Consider the following 7,504-nt stretch of genomic DNA (forward strand, 5'->3'; position numbering starts at 1 on the left):
AGGAGGAGAATCCCAGCTCAGATGATTCAAACAAGAAAATGCTAGATTATTTGTTCACAGGGACTTCCATTTTAAAGGACTGTGTCCCTTTGTGCAAAAGGAACTTATGGACTTCTTTAGAATACACAGCAGCTTTAATTTTTCTTAATGTCCATCAGCTCTTTCAGATTAACTTTGACTACTTTAGTTAAACAGTTCTGGATTAAGTTCATTCAAGGATTAAAGAGCAGGATCTGAACTTTAAGAGGTTTTGGTTGAAATGGGTCCAACATTAAATTAATGACAATAACAATAATATCAATCTTATAAATAAGGTTATAAATAAATCCTCCCACCAGTTCCGTTGCCTTCTAAACTGACCTTTGAGTGCTGAGCAGAATACATTCTCCTAAAAGTGGCAATTCCAGAAGAACCAAGGGGCATTTTTCTTTTACTATCATACTCTCTCCAAGTCACTAAATACCAATTATTCAGGTGCCACAAGAACAGGAAAAGGAAGAAAAATAGGCTCCAGGATGACTGCTTACCCACTGTCCCCTTAAAGCTCAGTCACAGCTCATATTGTCCTGAATCCAGCAATAGTCACATCATGAGAACATTTTGATCACATCCAAAATTATGCAATTACAGTGAAAAAACTGACATAATGTATTGCCTGGATTTCAACCAATTTTAAACAGTTTTGTTTGTTAATCCTCAAAGAGGATATTTTTTCCATTGATTTCTTTAGAGAAAGGGAGGGAGGGAGGGAGAGGAGGAGAGAGAGAAAAAACATCAATGTGAGAGAGACACGTGGATTGGTTGCCTCCCACGTGTGCCCCAGACCTGGATCAAACCTGCAGCCCAGGTACATGCCTTTACTGGGAATCAAACCCAAGACCCTCCAGGACGAGGGCTGACACTCTGACCACTGAGCATACCAGCTAGGGCTAGTTTTTAATAATAGCTACTAGTATAGGAGAACTACAACATTGCTAAATGATTTTATTTGAATTACATTTAAACAAACGTAACACAGTACTTTAGCAAAGCCACCAGCTAGAAATAAGAGGCCCAAACTCACTTTCATGACAGTAATGCTTGTAGGGCATTTGCCCTGAAGAATTGTGGTCTGCAAATGGACAAATACCCACCCATTAAAATTACTAATTCCTTTTACTTTTGCAATCATTAGGCTGCTACTATGGCAACTACAATAACTACTCTTTCTTTTTAAATACAAAGAAAATAACATAATCACAATATCTCCTTCTGCAGGATTATGTGACTAACAGCTGTTAGTTTATTCATTCCCAGTGTAACTTTATGATTCAGAGGACAAATATTTTCATGCAGGCCAAGTTCTTAAAATGAGAAAGGACCAAGTTTCTTTATTCAAAATCCAGAAATTTGAACTAGATTATGCTGCCTCCTAGAGGCCAAAAGTACATTAAAACACCCCTATGTTCATCACAATGTCTAGCTTTAACATCCCATATCCTCAAATTCATCTTGATAATGACCACACAGAACATGCCCTGCTTGTTTTCTTATGTTAAGTGATTCTTTTTCTAATTTATAGGTGGGTATCTCCTTGCATTTAAAAAAAAAAAACTGAAATGGTTAGGGAAGAAGTCCACTGCAAATGATCCAACCCTGAAGAGATCAAGCAACTGACACAGACCTTCTGCTGTCAACCACAAAAATGGATTATCAATAAATGCGAAGATTTAAAAATGTATAATGTTATGTTTAAATACAATGATCCTGATAATGCAGAGCCCTATGCCTAAAAAAAGCTCTAAGTAGCAACTGTTGCTGGGAAATCCTTGCGCTCAAGATTACAGTTAAAGTATCTGTAGAAAACATGGAGAAGAATAAAACTTAATTCAAGGAAGTCAATTACAATGCAACCTTCCTCGCTTCTTTTTGGCTGCATGCTGCTTCATTGTGTTGCTGTAATAAAAGTTCTGACAAGTGGGAAGTTTCAATGCATTCACGCGGAGCAATTCTGTAGCAGTTACCCTGGGGATTCCAGCACAAAACCATCCTAAGTAGGTCAAAGCTCCCCAAACAGTATTTAGATCACCAAATCCTTCATAGGAGACTTTAATGCTCTGTCACTTCACCCAGAAAGGAAGAAAAATACAAAGGATCACAAGATGCTTTGTTAGAAACAAGGGCATTGGGGATTTTAAAAGGGCAGCTATTAAAAGAATTTTCTAAGATTCTAAATTGGAGTCTGGTCAACTTAAGTTATTTACCAGCAAAATACTTGGTCAAAAGCATACTTATGATCCTGATGAATTAAATGAAAAAAAAAGTAAAACAAAACTTCTAGATTACATATATACTAGCAGACGAATAGAAATCGTAATTTGTTTAAAACAATCATTTGGTATGGACTCAGAAGCTGGACCTATGTCCTCGGCTCTGTTTATAAAACCTTCATGTGTTTAAAAAAATGTTTTTTAAAAGCTTAAAAAAAAGACTAGTGATTGATGGAAGGGCAAAATCAGAGATTCAATCTGACCAAAAGTATCCCAGAATTAGCCCTTCTCGACCTTTTCCCATCCCTTCACCGATAGCCAATGTACATTCTTTCAAAACAACTTACATCCTTCTCCCCACTACTTGATGTATAAAGAGGTGTTGGATCACCAATACCGGGCGGAGATTTTGCATTTCCCCCTGGCACTGCAGATGGTGGTTTCAACTTCATGCCCCAGGACCTGGTCTTTTTCTTGCCAGCAATGACCCAATAAGCTCTTTCTTTTAGAAGACCTTCGGTCATCAAAATTAAAAATTTTGTTTAACATGTCTACTAAAAACCAGAACATATGAGTTTCCTGTGAAGAACACTTGAAAAGCAAATAGTACATATGTTAAACCCTAATTTTTCCCAGACTTCAACTCCAACATTGAGAAGTACTGTTTTCCTCATTTCTTCAATAATTTCTGGCTGCCTGGGCACATTAGATGGTGACAACGGGAACTAACTTTAAAAGTTATAGTGTCTTGCCCAGCCGGCATGTCTCAGTGGTTAAATGTCAACCTGTAAACCAGGAGGTCATGATTGGATTCCCGGTCAGGGCACATGCCAGGGTTGCGGGCTCGAGCCCCAGTACCGGGCATGCAAGAGGCAGCTGATCAATGATTCTCTCTCATCATTGATGTCTCTCTCTCTCTCTCTCTCTCTCTCCCTTTTTCTCTGAAATCAATAAAAATATATATTTTTTAAAAAGTTATAGTGTCTTTTTCCTCCATGAGGCAACATAAATTCAAGGCCTTCATGTTCACCAAGACAATATGATGGGCCTAGAAATGCTAAATCCTTATGACTATTATTTCTGTTCTTATGTTTAATGTGACCTCAGCATTATTATTTACATTAAAATAAACAAGGAAGAAAATTTGGAACTGATCTTTTTAGTTTTTTTATGTGTGTGTGTAACAAGTATCCAAGAACCCGTCCGTAGTAGAGCTAGCATAATAAGAGGTAAGTTGATGCTAAAGACAGACTGGTTTCTCACAGAACCCAAACGCAGGCCTGCAACTCAGACTCAGGAAAGAACTGGGAATGGGAAGGCCACAAGAAATCAAGGGAGTGCCTGCTTCTGGCCTCCACGTCTCATGTCAAGGACTATGCTTTTTCCGGTAACCTCTGTTATTCAGCCTCCCTGGCCTACCACGCTGTTGGGAAAACTTCCCAGCCGAGGGGCCAAAAGAAGAGGCTGACAGCTTTATTACGTTTAAGAGTATATTAAGACAACTTACATAAGAGGAGCCCGTGCTGGGTGGCGGTAAGACACCATGGATACCCTCCCCACTGTGCTGCTACAGTGGTTCTCATCCTTCCTAATGCCACGACCTTTTAATACAGCTCCGCATGTTGTGGTGACCCCCAACCATAAAATTATTTTCGTTGCTACTTCATAACTGTAATGTTGCTACTGTTATGAATCGTAATGTAAATATCTGATATGCAGGATGGTCTTAGGCAACCCCCAAAGGGGTCGCGACCCACAGTTGAGAACCGCTGTGCTAAAGGGTTACAAGGGACTAGGCAAGATGGACAGGGGTTTCAGGGTGTGACCCTGTGAAGATAAGGGGGAAATGCTTATCATGCTTGCCTGGGGCAGAGCAACGGCCTGTTCCAGGAATCATCACAAACCACTCGCTTTGGTGTAAGGCCTGCAAAATCATTTTGTCTGTCCTGCCAAGGCATGAGGGGTGTGTTAATTTAATGTTTGACTAAATACAGCAAGCTAATTTTTTAAAAAATATATTTTATTGACTTCGTACAGAGAGGAAGGGAGAGGGATACGGAGTTAGAAACATTGATGAGAGAGAAACATCAATCAGCTGCCTCTTGCACGCTCCCCACTGGGGATGTGCCCGCAACCCAGTTACATGCCCCCGACTGGAATCGAACCTGAGACCCTTGAGTTCACAGGCCAATGCTCTATCCACTGAGCCAAACCAGTTAGGGCAGCAAGCTAATTTTTAAGTTGGTAATTTTGTACAGCCCTTGTATGATGTTAGAAATATCCAAATGGCCCTTGGCAGAAAAAAGGTCCCCTACCCCTGCTGTAGGGCCTAGTGGAGGGGTCCCTCAGGCAATCTCTGAGGTGATTTATTTTTCATCTGGATCTAGCTGGCAGCTCCAGCAACGCTCAGGCAGCACTCACATCATGGAATAGTCTTTCCTTTACACACACAGGCCCCAATTTCACATATTAATATGATTTTTGCAGTCCAACATGCACATTCCTAGAAGCATATTCTGACTGGCCCAGCTAAGGTCTGTCTATTAAATTATCTGTGCTTAATCAAACAGAGAACCTGAAAGCCCATCCACTTGGTAATGAGTTATATGGGCTTTTGTATGTCTGACATCTAAAATGTCCTTATTTACCCGGAGAGTATTATGCTAAGTGAAACAAGCCAGTCAGAGAAAGTTAAGTAGCACATGATCTCACTCATGTGGAATTTAATGAACAAAATAAACTGAAGAACAAAATAGATCCAGAGACATAGAAGCATGGAACAGACTGTCCAACCTTAGAAGGAAGGTGGGGAAGGGTGGGTGGGTAGGAAGAGATCAACCAAAGAACTTGTATGCATATATAAATGCATAACCAATGGACACAGACAATGGGGTGGTAAAAGCCTGCGGCAGGGGGCAAGGGTGGGCTAAAGGAAGTCAATGTGGGGGACAAGGGGGATATATGTAATACTTACAACAATAAGATTTAAAATCAATATATAAAATGTTCTTATTTTACCTATAATTATGTTTTTGTTTTTAATTATAGTTGATATACAACATTAGTTTGTCACAATACATAGTTATAATACTAGAGGCCCAGTGCACAAAATTCATACATGGGTAGGGTCCCTAGCATCTGCCGGCTGGGGCTTCCCTTCCCCTGGCTGCCTGCCACTGCCACCGGCTGGGGCCTCCCTTTGCACCCGCCTTGGCCTGGCACCACCTGCCTACCTGCTCCACCATCTCACTGGGATCCTGCTCTTGTTGGGGCTCATCAGGGTCAGCAGCACCTCCACTGCTGCCTGCTGCCTGCTGCCAGCGCCATATCGCCAATGCCTGCCATGTTCCACACTGCCTCCTGGTGGTCAGCGCATGTCTAACTCCTGGTCGGTCAAACTCCCGCCCATAGGGACAATTTGCTTATTAGCCTTTTATTACATAAGATTACTGACTCTATTCCCTATGCTGTACATTACATACCTGTGACATATTTTATAGCTGGAAGTCTGTACTTAATTCTCTTCCCATTTTCTGCCCATTTCCCAACCACCTCCCCATTTTACTTTTATTTTTGAAAGACATTTTCTATGAGTATAAAATTCTAGGTTTATAGTTTCTTTCTTTGAGTACTGTAAAGATGTTGTTCCTTTGTTTTCTCGCTGCATTGTTTCAGAGCCTAATCAGCTATCAAAGATCCTTATCTTTATTCCTCCATATGTAATTAATCCTCTCCCTGCCCCCAACCCCCTCAACCCCTTATCTCCCTGATGGCTATTTTAAAAATGTTCTTTTGAACAATCTGATTATGATGTGCTTCTGTGTAACTTTCTTAGTGTTTCTTGTGCTTTCGGTTTACTGAGCTTCTTAGATCTATGGATTTAATGTTTTCATCAAATTTGGGAATATTTTGGCTATTTCTTCCATTTCTTTTCCGTCCCCCACCCCTGCCTTCTATCCTTCAGAGATTACAAGTATATTGTATCAGGCTGTTTAATGTTGTCCACAGCTCACTTATCCTCTTTTCCTCCCCAACCCTCCATTCTTCTCCCCTGTACAGGGGATGTATTTTTGATCATTTCTATTATGCCTAAAAGTTCAGTAATCTTCTGCAATGTCTAATGTGGCATTAATCCCATCTGGTATATTTTTCATCTCAGATATTACAGTGGGGCCTTGACTTACGAGTTTAATTCGTCCGGAGACCGAGCTCGTTAGAGCTCGTTAACTCAAATTGCTCTGTCAACTCAATGCAAAAAATCGTCCAAGAGATTAGTCAGGACACTCGCAAGTCAAGCCCCACTGTAGGTTCCAATTTTAGTTCTATCTGGGTTATTTTTTTTTTGTATCTCCCATGTCTATACTTTACTCTTTTTAAACATGTAATAGAGTTATAACTTGTTTTAATGACCTTCTCTGTTAATTCTAACATCTGCATTACTTCTGGCTTGGTGTCAAGTGATAATTCTTGTCATTAGGGTTGTGTTTTCCTGTTTCCTTGCAATCATTGACTAGATGCCAAACATTTTAAAATTCACTTTGCTGGATGTTGGATATTTTTGTATTCCTATAAATATTCTTGAGTTTTGTTCCAAGAAATGCAGTTAGAAATTACTTGGAACAGTTTGTGCCTTACAGGTCTTGCTTTTATGACTTTTTTTATAAGACCAAGGCATTTCTCGGACTAGGCTAATTACTCCCCACTATTATTGCAAAACCATCCCGACTATTCTACCCAAGACAACTTTTGGAAAATATTATTTGCTATAATCTGAAATATAAGAACTCAGATCAGGCTCTATACAAGCAAATTGGGCAAGTTTATTAAGAAGTGTAAACACCATTTTGCTTCTCTGTAGAATGAACATATTATTTACTAGCCACACTAAGACACTTACCCAGGACCAATGCTAAACAAAATGCGATATTAGTATAAAAACCAGGTAAGTCAATAAAAAGCTTTTGCACAGCAAAGGAAACCATCAACAAAACAAAAAGGAAGTCCACTGCATGGGAGAACATATTTGCCAATGATATCACCGATAAGGGTTTAATCTCCAAAATTTACAGGGAACTCATGCAACTTAACAAAAGGAAGATAAACAATCCAATCAAAAAATGGGCAACAGACCTAAATAGACACTTTTCAAAAGAGGACATACAGAAGGCCGAAAGACATATGAAAACATGCTGTAGTTTTCTTTGGCATAACAATTTGTAAGGTTGGGCAATATTCTTTTAGATTAATAAAATGAA

At 39.7% G+C, this 7,504-nt stretch overlaps 1 protein-coding gene across 1 annotated transcript in view; it reads left to right on the forward strand.

The window, feature by feature from the left end:
- DENND5B (DENN/MADD domain containing 5B) overlaps positions 1-7,504 on the forward strand; it is an 831,092-nt gene that overhangs the window by 60,130 nt on the left and 763,458 nt on the right. The window lies entirely within an intron of this gene.

This window comes from Myotis davidii, unplaced genomic scaffold, assembly GCF_000327345.1.
Source record: "Myotis davidii unplaced genomic scaffold, ASM32734v1 scaffold902, whole genome shotgun sequence".
Classification (NCBI taxonomy): domain Eukaryota; kingdom Metazoa; phylum Chordata; class Mammalia; order Chiroptera; family Vespertilionidae; genus Myotis; species Myotis davidii.